Source organism: Lepidochelys olivacea, assembly GCF_965140295.1.
Source record: "Lepidochelys olivacea isolate rLepOli2 genome assembly, chromosome: 13".
Taxonomy (NCBI): Eukaryota; Metazoa; Chordata; order Testudines; family Cheloniidae; genus Lepidochelys; species Lepidochelys olivacea.
Window position 1 is genome coordinate 24433570 of NC_140423.1, and position 22758 is coordinate 24456327.

General features: G+C 44.8%; 1 long non-coding RNA gene across 1 annotated transcript in view; it reads left to right on the forward strand.

Annotated features, from left to right (window-relative positions):
- Positions 1-522: 522 nt before the first annotated feature.
- Positions 523-22758, forward strand: part of LOC311529666 — a 40086-nt gene continuing 17850 nt past the window's right edge. The window contains exons 1-2 of the long non-coding RNA XR_014713857.1: positions 523-669; positions 19621-19758. This is a non-coding gene — a long non-coding RNA (uncharacterized lncRNA). The remainder of the gene's footprint in view (positions 670-19620; positions 19759-22758) is intronic.

Below are 22758 nucleotides of genomic sequence, written 5' to 3' on the forward strand. Positions count from 1 at the left end.
GTGTAATATTTTGTACCTTGGGGAAGTTTTTGACCTAAGCTGGTAAAGATAAGCTTAGGAGGTTTTTCATGCAGGTCCCCACATCTGTACCCTAGAGTTCAGAGTGGGGGAGGAACCTTGACAGGGGTGGAGAAGCAGAAAAGTTTATTTGCAGCTGCAAAAAGGTACAGGGAGAATAAAATCTCAAATCCTGCGCACAGAGCAGGAAGTTACACAGGCTTTTATACATCCTTTTTCCCAGCATACTTATCCAATAGCAAGCTGCCCCAAGTATCCATATAGCCAGCCAATCCAGTTCCCAGCTAGTTCCCTGATTCTCTGTATCATTTGTTAAACTATACATAAAGCTGCTTTATTCAGCATTGTTCTTCCATATCTCCCCTGTTTGGCCTTGCTTAGTTTCAGGCTGTCTGACTCTGCAACATACTATTGCAGATTCTCAGCATAACTGCTGTGTGTGCCTCCAGGTGGGGGGGGCCAAGGACACTTGAGCCTAGTATGCAGAGCTGCTGCGAGGGGGCCAAGGACACCTGGGCCTAGTGCGAGGGGGCTTCATCGACACTCGTGGTCTTCCATCCCCTCGAGTTAACTAGTGGCCATGCCCCAGTGTTCCCAACAGACCTGCAATCAAATATGTACCCTCAGCATCGCCTAATATAATCTGGAAGGGTAAGTGCAGCAACAGATCCTATTGTTGTAATTGATATATGCCAGAGAGAAGACTCCAGTCTGTTTTATGTGCAATTTCCAGTGTGCAAAATTCAGTTGTTCGCCCTGGCTACTATGTGCTGCTCCAGTGAACCAACGCAGCTGGAGGGCACCCGTGAATCTGGCCCTCTGTTTTTAAATGCAACATATACTCCATGAAATTGAACTTGCTTCTCTGAACCCTCTGCCTCATTTATCTTAAACTGGATGCTTAAACATTGCAGACATTCAGTGGCTCTCTTTCTCTCTCTCTTTCGCTAGGGGTTGTGCCCTTGTTTCAGATCATCAGGGTAATCACTTAAGCAAGTTTGTGCTATATTTAAAAATGGGGAACAAAACCTGAGAAGTGCTAAACCCATGCAACTCCTGTTAATTTGTGGATTGTTTATAAGAGAAGCAGATGAGAAGGTGTATGGGGGCAGAGAGCAGCACTGTCATTGGGGGAGTCCAGATACCTTATGTAGGATTAGGAAAAACTGAGTGTTCAGTAGGGTGAGGTTCCTGATATCGAATGTAATGAGGAGTCAGGGTGGGAATGCCTTGGCTTGATCATATCTGAGGATAAACATCCTTGCTGATCCTTTCTTAGCCTTGAAAGCAGTCTCTGATATGTCAGATTTATGCTACACATGATTAGGTCTGAAATGGACAGGAAGCTTTATTGCGAAGCACTGGCATGGTCTTGGAAAGTAAATTGATAAAGACGAGTTGTTCATTGTCAAGTCGGGTGTTCTTAATTTATAGAAACATTGAGAGCTCCATTACTCAGGTCCGCCCACCCCTACTCTGCACGTATCCCCCTGCCAATTTATACTTTATTTATGGCAGTACAAAGGATTTACTGGCTCAAAAAATGATATCCACTAATATATATAAATATATAAATAAAATTCCTCCACTTCTGAGGTCTGGCAAAGCTTCTCTTTAAAGGGCAATCTCCACAAAAATGCAGACCATTGTCTGGAGATGCAGAGCGATGTTTTCAATTTTGGTATGAGGTGCCTCTCTTGGGTGTACTGAAATTGATGCTCTTGCTGCCAACAGGTGCCATGTGAAAGCTGAAAGAAGGATTCATTACATTTAAGATTTCATAGGCCTCTGGTTCTTAAAATGGGGACATACTGGGTATTAAAATGATTCCACCCTTGATCTCAGCTAGCACCTGCTTGCTACTGGATAACATGTTCGACTGAGGGCCTGATTCTAATCTTCCACACTGCACCTTGGTGCAGTTCCTACTTTGAGTACAAAGAGACTGCCCAGCTCCCCTTGGTATGGAGCACACAAACTTCAGCACAAAGCTGGGTCTTCCAGCTCTGCAAAACCCCCGCAGACTCATAGGCAGTATTCTGTGGTGGGCTGGAGGTGAGGATGGGGTGGGCCGAAGGAGGGGTTGGTCATAGGGACTGTGTCAGGGCTAGGAGTAGGCTGGGGTGGACCTGTGCCTTGATGATTCTTTGCTACTGCAAGCCCGAGAGTAGCTATTGGCAGGATAAGGCACAAGTCAGAGCAGCCTCAGACCTTGCCTGCACCTTGGACCCCAGCAGCAGGTCAGGAAGAGCGCAAATAGCCTCTTCTCTGTCCTTGTGCTGCTGCAAAGATAAACGTGACCCACTAAATTTAATGAAGTTACTCTAGATTTATAGCAGTGGAGTTGAGAGCAGAATATAGCCCATGTGCCTAAGCTGCAGCCACAAAATGTGTGTTACCATGCAGTCAAATAATTGGAGGTGTCAAATACACACGATACAAATGGTTAAGCCAGGTATATTTGACCGTTCTACCAACACTGCATGTACAGAGCAGCTGTCTTCCAAAGATCTCAGTATGCCAGAGTCCAGATTTGATGAATGTCAGGACATTCTGCAGAATGCCCTCTTTTCCTGGCTTTTTGGGGAGGGAGTTGAGTGGGGAGTGGGTTCTAAGGGTTGATAGGCTGGGGTGGCGGCTTTATTGGCACTGAACCATCCTGCAACAATTTTTGTCTAATGGTTGTTTCAAATTTTGTACATGAGCTAACATTCTTGTGATTAACTCATGGTCAAAATCTAAATAACATGCTTAACAAAGGAGGGAGGGCAAGTAGGATTATTCTCATTTTAAACCCATGGGGTAAAATCCTACCCTCTTGGAAGTCAATGGGAGAATTCCAGTTGACCTTCACAGGGCCAGGATTTTACTTAAAAAAAAACTCAGGCAATGAAGGCCTAAATTCTGATACCCTTATCCTGAGCAGTGCCTTACGCTGTGTGAAGTCCTGTTTGGAATCAGGTGCTAGTCAGCATGAACAAGGGTATTAAAATCTGACTCCCAGGGAACTTTAGGGACAGCTTTACTGTTTGGAACAGAACTCTGGCCTCTGGCTTCCCAGTCCCTTTCTCAAGGAATGGGCAATTCTGCTTCCCAAGTAGTCCTTGACACATACACATTTAGTGGGGGAGTTTATTTTAAAAAGGAGCCCCAAATATCTCCCCTCTTCCTTTCCCCAGCCTCGTTCACTCCAAGGTAGACACTTCAGAGGCACTTACAAGAAGAGACTGTCCATGGTTGCTTTGTTTTTCATTATTAAGGGTTACGTTTAATTGGTCATGATAATTTTTCCTGCTCACATGTCAGTTTCCATTAATCCTGGACTGGAACACCCTGCCTGACACCCTGTATCTGCTCCCTTTCTCCTTCATGTCGCAGAGCATGCTTCATCAAAATGCAGTACAAATGCTTTCTTGGTTATTTTGTTGTTGCACTAAATTTAATCAAAGATTCTTTTTTTTAAACTACCCAGAAGTGTTTGCTTATAAGGCATTAAGAGCCAAATTGTGCCTCTTTGGCTCACAAGAGTAGTCCAATTGAAGAAGAGGGGCTTTAGCAGGATTTAGCACTAGGTACCTGCATATTAAAACTAGCTGAACAGTTCTAATAACCTTCTGGTTCTGGCTGGATGCGGTGAGATTGCTCGGTGCTGACCAGATGCATAGAAGGAAGATATATGATTGCTGTGCTGTTGAGAAGCAGTGTTATCTAGTGTTTAATACAGAGAAATGAATTCAGCACTCATAGGTTCTGGCCTTGGCTCTGCCCCTCACTTACTATGTGACCTTGGACAAACTACTTAACCTTTCTGTGCCTTGGTTTCTCCTGTATAAATAAATGTATTCGTGTGCTGGGAGGGTTAATTAGCCAGTATGTGCAAAGTGCTTTGAAATGCTCAAGTGAAAAGCATTAGAGCAATGTATCCTATTGTATCACTGGTCATGCCATGTGTGCCATGGAGTTTCTTTAGCTAAAGGGGATGAGCCACTGCTTTTGAATGCTGCGGTCCTTGATGCAAGTCCCGGTACAAGGCTGGATTCCTTGCGTGAACATGTCAGGTTCTGGATTACAATGACGGTTCGGATTGAGAACCCTGACCTCTTTGTGCATGGGTGCTCCTCTGTAATTCATTCCCCAGGGCTTCTCTTTAAACAAAGATATTCCTTACATGTCCCCAAAAGCCACATCTTCTGGAAAGCGCGTGTTGTGTGCCTTCAGATACAATCGTAAGCCTGGGATAACATCATGACCGTTTGGGAAGATACTGTTGTTTGAACTCCGCTGCCAAGCTCTCTTCACAGCTCTAGGGCTGACTTGTTCTCCTTTGCTGTAGCTTTCATATTTCAAAGGAGGACTCATTCCACTCTCTGTATTGTGGACAAACAAGTGCCATTCTCCTAAGGCTCTGATTTCACAGACCACATAGCAAATACCTCAGGCTGCTGACTTTTATTTTCTCCAACAGGTGCTCCACCCCTAGGCCCAACCCCTGGGCCAACCCTTCCCCAAGGTTCCACCCTCAATCCTCCTCTTCCCACCCTTGCTCCACCCCCTTCACCAAGGCCCCCACTACCTGCCGCTCGCTGCCCTCTGCCTCCCCCCAGTGCCTCCCACCGGTCACTGAACAGCTAAGCTGTGGCTGGTGGGTACTGAGGATCCACTATTTTTTTTTGCTGCGGGTGCTTGGGCCCCAGAGCACCCATAGAGTCGGCGCCTGTGCCCTCATGAACTTTCTCCCTTCCTCCCCAACCTGTAGACTTCTGATAGAGTTCAACCACTGTCTCTACCTGGAAGGCTGTGCAGTGAAATAAGATGAAATCTGACTCCTGGTGGGGGAGCAGGATATGCTGTCTGGTTCCCTGTGATACAGAGACAGAACCAGTCACCCTCTGATGTGCAGAAACAACAGAGAAGAAAAACCATTCCATGCTTTGAAGTATTTTAGTGGGGGATTTTTGGCAGCGGAACTAAAACACTGATATCTCTGCAATGGGAACTCAGGCTTAGGACTATTCTAAAGCCCAGCAACTGGAACGGAAATTTACAGGGGTTTGGAGTGTGGGCTGTACATGCTTCTAGGTGTTCAAATGAGTGAACTTGGTGGCAGTGGAGTTGGAGATAAGCAGCACCTTGCTGTCACGCTGGCCAGGGAACACGAAATGGAGAGTCAGCAGCTGCTAAACGCACTGCCTCTCCATTCCCAGAGCATTTGATGTAAAAATTAAACATCAGCAGCTGTTTGGGAGTGAATAGCTAGCAATTCCTCATCTGACAGAACAGCCCTGGAGGACTAGTAAACCCGAATCTGCTCCATGTGGTGACATTATCAGGCTGACACGGAGCCGAGTGGGGCAGAAGAGGCAGGGACAGGAAACATTATAATTAGGGATTTATTGATTGCATTTTTTTTAAAAAAAATAAATGAAAGGTTTTGCTCAGTGGAAATATGGCCTTCTAGGCAACCATTAGATTAGTCAGCCTGACAAAGGGTTGTGTTCCTCCTCCTGAGTGGAAGAAACCCGACGCTGCATCAGGGGATAGAAAAGCAGGAGGTGGCAGAAGCACAATTATGTGTATGAAGCTCAGAATTACTTAGCACAGCCTGCCTCAATCCTCCCTCCCTTCACTGCTTCAACCCCTTCCAGTCCTGTTCCCCTCCCCCCAACCTCCGGTACAGTGCAATCAGGTTTGGATCCCAATTTACTTACGTATTTTAATAGCAAATTCAATTCACATTACTCTGCTCCCAATATTCCATCCGATGATGAGCCCAGGCACTGATAAAAATGCATCCGCATTGCAGACACGGTGGGGGTGGTGTATAGTTGGAGGTTTTTATAGCTGGACAGAATTAGCTACAGTTTTGGACACCCAGGAAGGCCTGGGTGTCTGTCATAAATATAAAGGGAAGGGTAAACTCCTTTGAAATCCCTCCTGGCCAGGGGAAAGCTCCTCTCACCTGTAAAGGGTTAAGAAGCTAAAGGTAACCTCGCTGGCACCTGACCAAAATGACCAATGAGGAGACAAGATACTTTCAAAAGCTGGGAGGAGGGAGAGAAACAAAGGGTTTGTCTGTCTGTCTGTAGTCGTCTTGGCCGGGGACAGAACAGGAATGGAGTCTTAGAACTTTTAGTAAGTAATCTAGCTAGGTATGTGTTAGATTATGATTTCTTTAAATGGCTGAGAAAAGAATTGTGCTGAATAGAATAACTATTTCTGTCTGTGTATCTTTTTTGTAACTTAAGGTTTTGCCTAGAGGGGTTCTCTATGTTTTTGAATCTAATTACCCTGTAAGATATCTACCATCCTGATTTTACAGGGGGGATTTCTTTATTTCTATTTACTTCTATTTTTTATTAAAAGTCTTCTTGTAAAACACTGAATGCTTTTTCATTGTTCTCAGATCCAAGGGTTTGGGTTTGTGGTCACCTATGCAAATTGGTGAGGCTTTTTATCCAACATTTCCCAGGAAAGGGGGGGTGCAAGTGTTGGGAGGATTGTTCATTGTTCTTAAGATCCAAGGGTCTGGGTCTGTAGTCACCTAGGCAAATTGGTGAGGCTTTTTACCAAACCTTGTCCAGGAAGTGGGGTGCAAGGTTTTGGGAAGTATTTTGGGGGGAAGGACGCGTCCAAACAGCTCTTCCCCAGTAACCAGTATTAGTTTGGTGGTGGTAGCGGCCTGTCCAAGGGGTAATATTTTGTACCTTGGGGAAGTTTTGACCTAAGCTGGTAAAGATAAGCTTAGGAGGTTTTTCATGCAGGTCCCCACATCTGCACCCTAGAGTTCAGAGTGGGGGAGGAACCTTGACATGGTGGCACAGTGGTGGGATTAACCTGAAATCATTTTGAGATCCAGTTGAGATTTTTTGAACTAGAAATACAGATTTTAAAAAGGAATTTTTAGGAAGTCCAGAAGGCAGCTTTGAAACTGAAAGCAGCTTGGTTTCTCTCTGCTTTGTGGCCAAGCAGAGACAAAAGGGGATTATCTTGTAAATTGCAGGTTTTCTTTGCCTAGAGGCAGGGTACTTAACTCCTGCAGGGAAATTCACAGTCTTCCAACCCAGAGGTTTTTTTTTTCTTTTCTTCCTAAAAGTAAATAGGGGGTGTGTGCTCTACCCATTTGCCTGGAGACAAAAGTGGCAGGGTTTTTTTAGGATTTTGATTTTTTTTTGTTTTACAAGGAGTACAGGTTTGAAAAGAAATTTTTTTTTCTTTGGGCTGGGTAAGCAGTTTTCCAAGTAGTTGGAGGTTTTTTGCTTTAATTTGGGCCCAGAGCAGAGACAAGGGAATTGTCTTTTTCTGTAGGCTGACAATCACTATCAGAGAATAGGTACTCTATTCCAGCACAGCAAAAGTTTACAGCCAAGTTTTGTTTGTTTATTTCTAAACCTCGGGTGTAAAGTTAGTTAAAAACAGAGAGGTTAGAATGGCCAAATCCTCAGCTCGACTACAGCTGGAATTAGCCAAATTTCAGGCTGAGGAAAAACAAAGGGAACATGAAAGACAGATAGAACTCATGCGGCTGGAGAAGGAGGTACAGGAGGCTGCCCACAAGAGGGAAATGGAGGCAAGGAAGCATGTGGAGGAGATGGAGAGGATAAAGGCCCAGCAGAATATACCAACAAACCCTAGCAATCCTTCTCCAGGTACCACTTCCCATCCCAGAAAGTTCCCCACCTACAAGGCAGGTGATGATACTGAGGCCTTCTTAGAAAACTTCGAAAGGGCCTGCCTTGGGTACAACATCTCTACTGACCAATACATGGTAGAGCTGAGGCCGCAGCTCAGTGGACCCTTAGCTGAGGTGGCAGCTGAAATGCCTAAAGAACACATGAACAAGTATGAACTGTTTAAATCCAAGGCGAGAGTCAGAATGGGGATAACACCCGAGCAGTCTCGTCGGAGGTTCAGAGCCCTAAGGTGGAAACCAGACATGTCATTTACCCGACATGCCTACCACATTGTAAAACATTGGGATGCCTGGATATCAGGAGCAAGTGTTGAATCTCCAGTAAATTTGCCCTTCCTAATGCAAATGGAACAATTCTTAGAGGGTGTTCCTGAGGAAATAGAAAGATACATCCTAGATGGGAAACCCAAAACTGTAATTGAGGCAGGAGAGATTGGAGCCAGATGGGTGGAGGTGGCAGAGAAGAAGAAAACTGGTCGCAGTTGGAGCGGAGACCAGAAGGGACCACCCCAGACCACACCCTATTACCGGGGGCCGCCCAAAGCCCCACCTACCTCCCAAAGAACCCTCCAGACCCCTTATCGTTCCACCACCCCGTTCTCCAGCAACCCACCTCGCCCCGGTGACCCGTCAGCTGGACGATGTTTTAAATGTAACGAGCTGGGGCATGTAAAGGCCAACTGCCCCAAGAACCCCAACAGGTTACAGTTCATTGCACCGGAATCACACCAGAGGTCCACAGGCCCAGATACCTCCCAGATACCCTTGGAGCGGAGGGAAACTGTGAGTGTGGGTGGGAAGAAGGTCACCGCGTGGAGGGACACCGGAGCACAAGTGTCAGCTATCCATGCTTCCTTAGTGGACCCCAATTTAATCAACCCAGAGATCCAAGTGACGATTCAACCCTTCAAGTCCAACTCTTTCAATTTGCCTACAGCCAAGTTGCCTGTCCAGTACAAGGGCTGGTCAGGAATGTGGACTTTTGCAGTCTATGATGATTATCCCATCCCCATGCTGTTGGGGGAAGACTTGGCCAATCATGTGAAGCAGGCCAAGAGGGTGGGAATGGTCACCCGCAACCAGGCTAAACAAGCCGTGAGGCCTAGCTCTGTTCCGGAAACTTCTATCAGGACCCAGTCAGAGGTGATGGACCTGGACCCCAGGCCAATGTCTGCAACAGCAGTAGTGGATCCAGTCCCAGAGACCCAGACGGAACCAGTCCCAGAACCGGAACCAGCCAAACAACCAACACCAGACCCCGTGCCAGCACTGAATCCAGTACTTGCAACCTCAACACCAGAGGGCCCCACCGAACCTGAACTGGCAGCAGCCGATAACCCTACACAAGAGGCTCAGCCGGAGCCTGAATCCCAACATAGTGCACCAGCGGAGAGCGGTTCACAGTCAACAGAAACAGCTCCATCCCCTATATCGCTTCCAGAGGGACCAAGCCTATGTCCCCAATCCAATGAGGAACTGATGTCTCCAGCATCAAGGGAACAGTTCCAGACCGAACAGGAAGCAGATGAAAGCCTCCAGAGAGCTTGGACGGTGGCACGGAGCAACCCACCGCCTCTCAGCTCTTCTAATCGATCCAGGTTTGTTGTAGAAAGAGGACTTTTATACAAGGAAACTCTTTCTGGGGGACACCAGGAAGACTGGCATCCTCAGAGACAGTTGGTAGTTCCAACTAAATACCGGGCCAAGCTCTTGAGCTTAGCCCATGATCACCCTAGTGGCCATGCTGGGGTGAACAGGACCAAAGACCGTTTGGGGGGGTCATTCCACTGGGAGGGAATGGGCAAGGATGTTTCTACCTATGTCCAGTCTTGTGAGGTGTGCCAAAGAGTGGGAAAACCCCAAGACCAGGTCAAAGCTCCTCTCCAGCCACTCCCCATCATTGAAGTTCCATTTCAGCGAGTAGCTGTGGATATTCTGGGTCCTTTTCCGAAAAAGACACCCAGAGGAAAGCAGTACATACTGACTTTCATGGATTTTGCCACCCGATGGCCAGAAGCAGTAGCTCTAAGCAACACCAGGGCTAAAAGTGTGTGCCAGGCACTAGCAGACATTTTTGCCAGGGTAGGTTGGCCCTCCGACATCCTCACAGATGCAGGGACTAATTTCCTGGCAGGAACTATGAAAAACCTTTGGGAAGCTCATGGGGTAAATCACTTGGTTGCCACTCCTTACCATCATCAAACAAATGGCATGGTGGAGAAGTTTAATGGAACTTTGGGGGCCATGATACGTAAATTCGTAAATGAGCACTCCAATGATTGGGACCTAGTATTGCAGCAGTTGCTCTTTGCCTACAGAGCTGTACCACATCCCAGTTTAGGGTTTTCTCCATTTGAACTTGTATATGGCCGTGAGGTTAAGGGGCCATTGCAGTTGGTGAAGCAGCAATGGGAGGGATTTACACCTTCTCCAGGAACTAACATTCTGGACTTTGTAACCAACCTACAAAACACCCTCCGAACCTCTTTAGCCCTTGCTAGAGAAAACTTACAGGATGCTCAAAAAGAGCAAAAAGCCTGGTATGATAAACATGCCAGAGAGCGTTCCTTCAAAGTAGGAGACCAGGTCATGGTCTTAAAGGCGCTCCAGGCCCATAAAATGGAAGCATCGTGGGAAGGGCCATTCGTGGTCCAGGAGCGCCTGGGAGCTGTTAATTATCTCATAGCATTCCCCACCTCCAACCGAAAGCCTAAGGTGTACCATATTAATTCTCTAAAGCCCTTTTATTCCAGAGAATTAAAGGTTTGTCAGTTTACAGCCCAGGGAGGAGACGACGCTGAGTGGCCTGAAGGTGTTTACTACGAAGGGAAATGTGCTGGTGGTGTGGAAGAGGTGAACCTCTCCATGACCCTTGGGCGTATGCAGCGACAGCAGATCCAGGAGCTGTGCACTAGCTACGCGCCAACGTTCTCAGCCACCCCAGGACTGACTGAACGGGCATACCACTCCATTGACACAGGTAATGCTCACCCAATTAGGGTCCAACCTTACCGGGTGTCTCCTCAAGCTAAAACTGCTATAGAACGGGAGATCCAGGATATGTTACAGATGGGTGTAATCCGCCCCTCTGAAGGTGCATGGGCATCTCCAGTGGTTCTAGTTCCCAAACCAGATGGGGAAATACGTTTTTGCGTGGACTACCGTAAGCTAAATGCTGTAACTCGCCCAGACAACTATCCCATGCCACGCACAGATGAACTATTAGAGAAACTGGGAAGGGCCCAGTTCATCTCTACCTTGGACTTAACCAAGGGGTACTGGCAGGTACCGCTAGATGAATCTGCCAAGGAAAGGTCAGCCTTCATCACACATCTCGGGCTGTATGAATTTAATGTACTCCCTTTCGGGCTGCGAAATGCACCCGCCACTTTCCAAAGACTTGTAGATGGTCTCCTAGCGGGATTAGGAGAATATGCAGTCGCCTACCTTGACGATGTGGCCATATTTTCGGATTCCTGGGCAGACCACCTGGAACATCTACAAAAAGTCCTTGAGCGCATAAGGGAGGCAGGACTAACTGTTAAGGCTAAGAAGTGTCAAATAGGCCTAAACAGAGTGACTTACCTTGGACACCAGGTGGGTCAAGGAACTATCAGCCCCCTACAGGCCAAAGTGGATGCTATCCAAAAGTGGCCTGTCCCAAAGTCAAAGAAACAGGTTCAATCCTTCTTAGGCTTGGCCGGTTATTACAGACGATTTGTACCGCACTACAGCCAAATCGCTGCCCCACTGACAGACCTAACCAAAAAGAAACAGCCAAATGCTGTTCAGTGGACCGGAAAGTGTCAGAAGGCCTTTAACAAGCTTAAAGCGACACTCATGTCTGACCCTGTACTAAGGGCCCCAGACTTTGACAAACCGTTCCTAGTAACCACAGATGCATCCGAGCGTGGTGTGGGAGCAGTTTTAATGCAGAAAGGACCTGATCAAGAATTCCACCCTGTAGTGTTTCTCAGCAAAAAACTGTCTGAGAGGGAAAGCAACTGGTCAGTCACTGAAAAAGAATGTTATGCCATTGTCTACGCTCTGGAAAAGCTACGCCCATATGTTTGGGGACGGCGTTTCCACCTGCAAACCGACCATGCTGCACTAAAGTGGCTTCACACCGTCAAAGAAACTAACAGAAAACTTCTTCGGTGGAGTTTAGCTCTCCAAGATTTTGATTTCGACATCCAACACATCTCAGGAGCTTCTAACAAAGTGGCTGATGCACTCTCCCGTGAAATTTTCCCAGAATCAACTGGTTAAAATCGTCCTTGAGATGTGGAAAATATTGTTAGTCTTTATGTACTTGGTAGTATATTTAGAGATGCATGTGTCTTATTAACTCTGTTTTCCTAGAGCTCCAGGAAGAAATCCCAGCCAGTGTTTCACCCTAGCTGAGATTTGGGGGGCGTGTCATAAATATAAAGGGAAGGGTAAACTCCTTTGAAATCCCTCCTGGCCAGGGGAAAGCTCCTCTCACCTGTAAAGGGTTAAGAAGCTAAAGGTAACCTCGCTGGCACCTGACCAAAATGACCAATGAGGAGACAAGATACTTTCAAAAGCTGGGAGGAGGGAGAGAAACAAAGGGTTTGTCTGTCTGTCTGTAGTCGTCTTGGCCGGGGACAGAACAGGAATGGAGTCTTAGAACTTTTAGTAAGTAATCTAGCTAGGTATGTGTTAGATTATGATTTCTTTAAATGGCTGAGAAAAGAATTGTGCTGAATAGAATAACTATTTCTGTCTGTGTATCTTTTTTGTAACTTAAGGTTTTGCCTAGAGGGGTTCTCTATGTTTTTGAATCTAATTACCCTGTAAGATATATACCATCCTGATTTTACAGGGGGGATTTCTTTATTTCTATTTACTTCTATTTTTTATTAAAAGTCTTCTTGTAAAACACTGAATGCTTTTTCATTGTTCTCAGATCCAAGGGTTTGGGTTTGTGGTCACCTATGCAAATTGGTGAGGCTTTTTATCCAACATTTCCCAGGAAAGGGGGGGTGCAAGTGTTGGGAGGATTGTTCATTGTTCTTAAGATCCAAGGGTCTGGGTCTGTAGTCACCTAGGCAAATTGGTGAGGCTTTTTACCAAACCTTGTCCAGGAAGTGGGGTGCAAGGTTTTGGGAAGTATTTTGGGGGGAAGGACGCGTCCAAACAGCTCTTCCCCAGTAACCAGTATTAGTTTGGTGGTGGTAGCGGCCTGTCCAAGGGGTAATATTTTGTACCTTGGGGAAGTTTTGACCTAAGCTGGTAAAGATAAGCTTAGGAGGTTTTTCATGCAGGTCCCCACATCTGCACCCTAGAGTTCAGAGTGGGGGAGGAACCTTGACAGTTGTGGTTTTTGCAGCTAGGAGACATTCAAAGCTTTTGGTGCCAGAGAAGGGGAATGTACCCATTCTTTCCTTCCCCCTTTTGGCCAGGGACTCAGATGACTTTACATTTCAGAGAGAGGAAGGGAGTTGATTAAATTCCAAATTCCCCACCCCAGCTAACTTTGACAACAGCTATTTACATCAGTGCATCCCTCCCCCGTCCCAATATCTGCCACTCTGTCCAATGGTGATGAAGAATCTGGATGTTTTTTGTTAAAATGGCCGGCAGAGAACAAATTAAAAATAGAAACATTGAAAGTGTCCTCATTGGACATCAGAGCTAACACCCCGCTAAAGAAGAATAAGGCCATTCACACCCCTTGGAGCTCATGTTTCAGGCAGTTTGCAGACTCAGGCTGAGGTCACTGTTACACTCTGTTCACATATTGAAGTTTTTCTTTGTATCTATGACGTAGGCCAAACACTTTCCACCCTGGGTGTCCTGAACCTGTGATTAGGCACCTCAGTAAAAATGGCCTGATTGCCAGAGGTGCAGAATGCCCACAAACCCCATTGAAATCAGTGGGAGCTGCAGGATGTTGGTGGTCTGTGTTAACCACTCCAGAACATATGTGGTGAAAGAAGCCCTTAGAGCCCATTTTCTCTTCCCTTGTATATGAGGTAGCAGCAGAGTATTTTCTGGCTCAAGCTGTGTATGCCAAAAAGTTCTTTCCGGAGTCTCTGTTCACATCAGTGCATCCATGTTCTCTCCCCTGGGTGGCTCATACATTTGATAGGGATCTCCTCAGTCCCCTGGGCAGTTGTGTTGATGTTCTTCAGGTCTGCTCATGAGTGTGCCTGGCTCCTCTCTCATAGGTGGATGAGTTCATAAACCTAATCTCTCCTGTTTGTGTCTTTTCCCCCCTCTCTCTCTCTCCTCTGTATCTGTATTCAGCAAGTGATCTTCCTCTTCCCCCCCTTCCTCCCTCCCCCTTGGTGACAGCGTTCAGGACACAATCTCTCTCCATCAGCGTATCCCCAGGTTGTTGTGTTCATTACTTTATCTCCATCTCCATTATGAGTATCTCTCTCCTACTTCTAGGTGGCTATATTAGGTACCAGATGTCTCTCCAAATCCAGGCTACTGAAACAAAATAACCCCATTAAAGGATGGTATTTTTCGAACCTTTTGGTTCTGTAAGATCTGATTCCCCCTCCCCTCAGATGTTTTGATTAATAGGAGAGTAAATAATTCCTGCCAGATTTTCTGCTTTTCATATATATATGTGGGACCAGATCCTCAGCTGATGTAAATCAGCCTAACTCCACTGAAGTCAAGTTGAGGCTCTGGACCTTAGTTAAATCTGTCTTGGGACAAAGTCTCTTGGGGGAGGCGGGTTTGGTCTGTAGAGAAATCATACATATCCATGACAGACCTTGGAGGTCCCTCCACTTCCCCTTTATTATCCACCTCACTGCTTGCCAATGCACAGCCAAGAAGAGAAGGTGGTACAGAGGTAAGGTAGCTTTTGGCACCTTTCAGGAACAAAGGGTATCTTAGGAAAGCTGTAGAGCAGAAGGCCAGATGAGCAACATGCTGGGAGACAAATTCAGAGATTATGTCAATGGTGACCTAGTGGAGAGGCTGAGGATGGAACAGGAGGAGCAGCCCAAAGGAGCGGGGAAGCAAGTGCAACACAAAGCAAGCCTCTCTACTGCATTTTTCATTCTCCTGTTGGTTGCTCTCCCTGCTATATCCCCACTTCCAATCTGGCACGTCACTTACATCCATTCACAACATGATGCTATCAGTCAGGAATGGATGTCACCAGTTATGGAAATTCTGAGTTGGTCCCAGGTTAAAGTTGTCAAGAATTAATTCAGAGACACTTAGTTGAGATTTTTCTTTTCTCTTGAGTTAGCTGACAGAACTGAGACCAGCAAAAGTTGTGCTGGGTCAGATTTTTCCTTGCACAGGTAAGCAATGGAGAAGAGTATGCAAGTGGCCTACTTGTACCTGTTACATGGTCCCTGTGGCAGAATTGCATTCCTCCACTGACAAAGCACAGTAAAGGCACAGAATCAAAGTCCGATGGGAAAGGAATAGAATGGTGAACTAATGAAAATGTGGGTCATGGAAACTTCTTCAAAAGGACAGTGCAACAAACTAATAATTGCCAGAATGTGAGAGATCTGGTATCTCGTTCATGTGATAACAATTATCAGAAGAATAAGAAATAGCTTGCAATTAATGAACTCCTGTGCAGAAGATTAGAAGGAGGAATGGAAAGGGTAACATGGTAATTTTGGACCTATATTTAAAAGTATAGGACCTAGTAGTATCAGGGTAGAAAGAGGGTCAGAACTTCTGATATTACACTGTCTTTTGTGGCAATGCCTTACTGGAAAATGTTCAAAGATTTGTACACGTCTCATGAAAGCATCATGCACTGAAAATGTAGGTGTGTCCTTAATGGAGCATGATCCTTGCATTAAACCTTGATTAATTGATCCTTGTATCATCCATTTAAAACCTTTGTACTTGAGTTGGTTTGGGCAGGTATGAACTGTTTCACCACTGGGGAAAAAGAAGACTTGTTCCAGGTGTACTGTTAGTGTGGGAGGCATAGGAATCTCTGTTGTAATTTTTTAAGGGGGAGTGCTGCAGTAAATCCCAAATAGTATTTCAGAAGGCATTTGCAGGCGCTCCAGTGAAGCTAGGCAAATGTTTCAATCCATTTATCAAAGAACATGCAGTTCTCATTTCAAGGCAGGTGAGGCATGATGATAACTTCTGAGTGAAGAAACTCACTTTTTATTGAGAGCATTTTTAAGTGAAGCAGCTATCAAAGGCTGAAATTGGCACAATATTTGTAAATTTGGTGTCGGTTCTCGGATGATTCCAGACTGGCTTTTTCTAAAGTTTATTATTGTTTCTCTCTTGACCCTTCCACCGAACAGTTTTTGTGCAAAATTAATGGATGCAAGTCACTAAACTGACTTGTGACTGATTTTGCTGTTTATATATTCTTTGCAGAGCAACGGTGCGAAAACATATGCCAGAGATTATGGCCTTCACTTTACTCCCATTTGGGCTGGTTCATTGCCACATCAAGTGCTAAACTTTCTCTCTCATAGCTCAGGAGACAGTGGTGAGCATGTAATTGCATAATTTACAAGATGGGGGAAAGCGAGAGAGGGGGGAAAAAACGTTAAATGATCTCTTCCTCCCAAGCCTTAATGGAAATGAATCTAGGCTGTTAGCTAGCTGAGGAAGGCAATTACAGGGAAATAATCTAAACTGTTACTGAAGCGTTGATGAGGGGAATGCCAAACGTGATGGATGCTGGCTGCTATTTCCAGTTAATAATAATGCACTTTTTAAAAAGCTTGTGCTGCACATGTTTGTTCTTCTGTGTGTCTGTTACGCACAGCCTATGGTGTATGGCCCTGATTCCTATTGCTGGAGTAGCTGCAACAGTTCAAGCTCCTTTAAGCAGGCAAAGTCTCCGTAAGACAGAATTTGCATTGGCAGATCTTAGCCCTGTTTCAAGCAGAGTTCAGCTGCATGAGCTGCAATAATGGTTTAGAGCAGTTTTGCCTCCTTACACTAGGAATTGCCTTCATGCAGTGACAAGGCCACTTGGCTGGCCACTTACGGCTGAAATCCCTAGTGTAGACAAGGCCTAAAGATTCAACTTAAAAAATTCACACACTTGCAAAAATGTAACCACTGTTTGTATCAAGCCTCTCCTTTTCTCAGCTCTCCCACTCCCTTTGCTGACCTCCCTGCTCAAGGGATGGTGCAATAAAATAAGAACTGACCCTGAGCTTTTAAAAGCAAGACACTAACCAAAACAACCCTGTTCCACTTTGCAGTTTGGAAAAGGTAACACTTTTTTATTTCTTCCCTACTCTGCGCTTCTTGGTTTCAGCTGAAAGCAGAAGACAGGCTGGTGCAATGTGTGAGTCTAGAGGTATACAAGTGCTGAGGAGAAGAGACGCATGGGTTTTCGTAACTAAACAGCCCCTTCACTATTATAGCTCAGTTACTGGGAAAACATAGGGCTTTTATTCTCATTGACCCTATGGTCGATTCACACCATCCTGCCAATATAAAGGAGCTTCACATTGAGTACATTTTAAGTCCTTTCCCACTGACAGAGTGGAACAAAGCAGTGGTTCTCAACCTTTTTGTGACTCAGTAAATAGCTTTAGTGCAAAAACCCACTAGCTTACTAAATATTTCATAACCACAGCATATAATATACACATTACCACACTCAGTAGTAAAGAAGTATACCTTGTGTACCATAGTGGTGGCCTCTGTCCCGGGGGCTGGCTGGGCTCAGTTTCCTGCTAGGGCATTGTGACCCTGGAGTTGCAGCACGGCTCAGGTTTGTCCCAGCCTCCTTTAAGGAGAGGTTGGGGGGAGGGGGGTGTCAGGCCAAATTTGTTTGAGAGGCATTACGTTCTGGTGTATGCAGCCCCAGTACCACTCAAATTTGGTCTGGTCACCTCCTCCCCCCCCCCCGGCCCCCATCATAATGACGGGGAGTGGCTGAGTCAAACCTGCAGCACTATGACCCTGTGTGTGAGGAACAGCGGGCCCAGCCAAAACAGGCCTACGGGACCAGAACCACAGGAGCCACTGCTGTGGGGTAAATGTGTGGATGACTCTGAACCTGCCCCAGACCCTCCACCAAGGCCCCCCACCCCATCCCCAGAGGCAGGACCTGACTATGTCCCTCCCCCTGGGCCTCCCACATGACCCTTTGACACATTCTAGCAACCCAGTTTTGGATAGTAACCTGCAGGTTGAAAACACTGGTGTAAAGGAACCTTAATGTGAATGAGAATCAGGCCCAATGACTCTGCAGCACACAACTCCTACAAACTCAATCCTCCAGTTTCCTCTTTCCAACCTCGTTTCTCTGAGGGCTAGGTCCTGTCTGATTATTTCTCTTAACACCAGGCCTTGTCAAACAATTGATTACAAGTAATATTCATTACTGACTCTGTTTGGTTAGCGAATCCATTACAAAGTGATCCAGACTCTTTGAGAATGTGTTAAGTTATTGGTAAGCATTTGCCAGTTAGTTCAGAAGAATAATTCTCTGCACATGGATTGTTTGTGCAGTTTGTTTCAATTTGATGGTCCTCATTTGTACTATGTGGTTAGTCACCTAGGTCACATGGTATTCTATCTGCTCCATGAATGAATGACTGAATGCAGTAGAACAGGCACTGATTTAAAAAAGCACAGAAGTATATGCTTAATGTTAATTATGTGCTATACTCCCATTAAATTCAATGGGATTTAAGCATGTGCTTAGATTAAGTACATGCATAAATGTTTTCCTAAATTAGATCCATAATAAATAGTGAGTGAAGAACTTACTGATATAAATTTGTGGACAAATAATCACTCATGTTAAAAGCCCTGAAATGTCCAGATCTGCAAACAATTTTGTGAATACCACCTGTTTGTCCTAATCCATGTGAATTACAAATGATGTCACAGTGAATCACAACAAACTGAACTCAGTGCTTTTATTTGCAAATTGATTATTTCTTTCTACTTGCACAAATCTAACATACGCAACACTGGTCCTGCTGTCATCGACCAGTGCGCTGATCTTGTGTTGTCTGATGCAGCAAACCACAGGAAGCATTGTAAATCTTGCAAGAAAGCCTCGCCTTCCAAAATTCATAGCCAAAGATGTTTTCCAGCCCAAAAATGTTAGAATAATCTCAGACGAGCAATAAGAATAAACATTTTAAAACACGTATCTAAAAATGAACTGAACAAAACTTCCAAACAACACCTGTTGCAAAGGATTTGGTAATAAATCAGTCTGATGCAGGTTGACAAAACATTTTCCCCAACACATGGGTTTAGGCATATGTATTACACTAGTTATTGTATAAATGACTCCTCTTTATCTAATCACGAATAGTTACCTGGAAATTCATTCAGATGGGCGGGGGAATTAAAAGAAGAGGCCACTGAGAGCATTTCCAAAGGACTAATAGAATCGGATAGCGTGAGAAACTATTTTCAGAATGAGCAACACCAGTAGTGCATTAAAGACCATTAGAAATACATACTTTCCAGAGATTATTGCAAGTTACTGCACCAGTGGTCACAGGGGTATTACATGATTGTGAATGGGAGAAGAAGTGTCCATGAAAAACCCAATGTGTTAAAATGTGGTGCATGCTAGCCCAATTTACATGCTGGTCAGTGAGTCTAGGGTAGTCTACATTGTTAAGTGGGTATGATTCTAAGATGACGTGATACACGTATGGGGGCAGAGGCTAGAAGAAATTGTAAATTACACCAAATTAGACTCCATATAGAGTCCCTTTAGACTCCCCTTTAAATTTTCAGTCAGTCCCTGGAGTCGCACATTCCCCATCAGCACCTGCTTCTGAAAAAGAGTAATGAGGCCTAGCATCCATGTCTTTCTCAGTGGCTATCATGCATTCTCAGCATAGATAATCATTGACTCCAGTTTTCATTTCCAAGTCATCATTGCTACAAGTGGGGTGGAATAATTGTGCCATTAATGACAGCAATTTTGATTACAGGATGCAATTGTCATTACAATGGGAAGTCAATCAATGTGTTGTGAGAGGAAACCCGCTGGTGCTTTCCAATGGTCCTTGATTAAAAAGGAAGCTCTTGGCTATCTCCAAGCAGCAGGAAAGGAGACAGAGAGGATGGAGGTAAGACACAATATGGACTTTCAGCCCCAATGGGTTGCACCTCTCTCCTTGCACCATTATGTGATATCATGGCAAAAAAATTGAAGGTGTCACTGAGACCCAGGGTATAAATAGTTTTAAGCTCAAACTGGATCAGTTTTTAAAACATTGTTTTAGTCCATCAAGTCACCGTCTTAAGTGAGGGCTTAATCACAAAATATTCAGCTGCTCAATTCAGAAAGGTACCCCAAATGTGGACACTTATACAAAATATCTGAAAACTGGGCTGAAAATTTCACAGAAACAGGTGATCTCCTGATACATCAGGGCTTTTCCCTCCCTTCCCAGGCAGAACCAGGAAGGAAATATTAGATAACTTGTAAGTTTAACTTACGTCTTCTGAACAAGAAGAATAGTTTAGCTTGAGTTTAGGATGCTCATGTGGGTGCTTTTTCTTATTGAATTTGAGCCATTTCACTCAGAACTAAAATTGCTGGGGTTGGGGTTGGGTTAGTGGAGGGATTTTTCAAAAGTGCTCAATCTTCCGAAGTTGGGTACCTACAGTGAGTCACCTAAATCTATAATGAGGTATCTAACATTTGGCCTGATTTTTTTTGAGGTGCCAAACTTCCATAATCCTCATTACCTTTCAACAGGCAGCACCTCTGGAAATCAGGTCGGGTATTCAGTTACCTAAATATACTAGGTGCTTCCCTGTATGCATGTATGATCAGCCACACTGGCCTGCCACGAGAAACAGAAGAGCCATAAGGAAAAAGTAAAAGACTTAGTTTCTCAACCAGTTTCATATTACATGAAACATGGCTTGATTAATGGTTATAGGTTTCAGGTACTTGCTGCTCTGTGTCCCGTATATCTTATCTCCTTAAATGGGCTCTGAATACTAATGAATTAGGCCTTCTGGGCCTTCTAGATTGAGCTCAAGGCTTTATATCGCTCACCTTTATTCAAGAATATAAGGCAGGATTTACTATGTCAAATGAGACCACTGGTGTCATAAATATAAAGGGAAGGGTAAACACCTTTAAAATCCCTCCTGGCCAGAGGAAAAACCCTTTCACCTGTCAAGGGTTAAGAAGCTAGGATAACCTCGCTGGCACCTGTGGCCAATGAGAAGACAAGATACTTTCAAAGCTGGAGGGGGGAGAAACAAAGGGTCTGGGTCTGTCTGGGTGATGCTTTTGCCTGGGACAGAACAGGAATGGAGTTTTAGAATTTAGTAAGTAATCTAGCTAGATATGCGTTAAATTATGATTTCTTTAAATGGCTGAGAAAATAAGCTGTGCTGAATGGAATGGATATTCCTGTCTTTGTGTCTTTTTGTAACTTAAGGTTTTGCTTAGAGGGATTTTCTATGTTTTGAATCTAATTACCCTGTAAGGTATTTACCATCCTGATTTTACAGAGGTGAGTCTTTTTACTTCTATTAAAATTCTTCTTGTAAGAAACTGAATGATTTTTTCATTGTTCTTAAGATCCAAGGGTTTGGGTCTGTGGTCACCTATGCAAATTGGTGAGGATTTTTATCAAACCTTCCCCAGGAAGGGGGGTGCAAGTTTTTGGTGAGGATTTTGGGGGGAAAGACATTTCCAAACAACTCTTTCCCAATAATAAACGTGGTTAGACGTTTGGTGGTGGCAGCGGAAGTCCAAGGGCAAAAGGTAAAATAGTTTGTACCTTGGGGAAGTTTTAACTTAAGCTGGTAAAAGTAAGCTTCGGAGGTTTTCATGCAGGTCCCCACATCTGTACCCTAGAGTTCAGAGTGGGGAAGGAACCTTGACAACTGGTATATTTTGATGTACCCCTAGTGCAGTGGTTCTCAACCTATTTACCATTGTGGCTGCATAGACAGCTCTTTATGTGCTACATGGGCCACATCCATGCAATATATATTCTACCTGCATGGCCCTGAGATGTCACATGGGCCACAGCAGTGTGCTGATTGGGCTGCAGGCTGAGAACCACTTCACTAGTGCATCGAAATAGGTAATATTCCCTGCTTTAGAGATAGAGGACCTCTCTCCAATCCTGCAGCGAATATCCAAACAATACTGTGGAAAATGGATGCCCTCTAGAATTAGGAAAATTCTTTGTTTGGTGTGAGGGTTAGCTGCTATTTTTATTTTGGTATGGCCGGATTTAGGTGGAGATGTTGTTTGGTTTTGGTGACCGGTGCTATGGAGCAATCACTTTGTTACGTTCTTTATTAATGGGTTGAATTGGATGTGTTGCAGGATACGTGCTATGTAAGAGAGTGGCCTGGTGCTGTATCATCTTAATTATACATACACCAGAGTCAGGGCAAACAATACAAGGGTGAAAATAAACTTAAAATGGTGAGTCAAAGTAAATGAGCTCTGTTGCATGTTTGCAGGACCCTTCACTGCTATGTGATCCCATCTGTAAACTATTAAACCCTTCTCCCCTTTGGTAGCCCTGCTAATGCATCCACCTTTTTAGCTTGGTAAACATTGGATGAGGCTACAAGGTAAACACTCAGATACAATTGTCATAAGAACAAATAAAAAATCTTTCAGGCTCTCATGATTTCAGAAATAATTACATGCCTCTGGTAACACGTCTCCGGCTGTTTTTCTATACCCTTTCATTAACCAATGTGACAAAGCAACCCACTCATTGCTAAAATACTCTTTGAAAAAGCATTCACTCATGGGTTAGAGTTGATAGCTAGAATGCAAAGAGGTGGCATCTTTCCTTATTAATAATGCACTAGTTATAATTACATGGGGGTGTGGATTGCAGCAGATCACAGACAAATTCATTAAAGTTTGAAAACATGGGCCAGAGGTATTTCAGCTCAGCCGTACTGGGCAGTGTGATGGAGACAATGGATGTCACATGTCTGTGCTGCTCCAGAATTGCCACAGGCTAAGATAATAGAGAACAGTCCTGGTACTAGGTGTCCAGGTGGCTGCATAGGATCTGAAACTAGCTGTTGAAAAGGATAGGGTTGGAATGTCTCTTGGGGCTCTCTCCCAA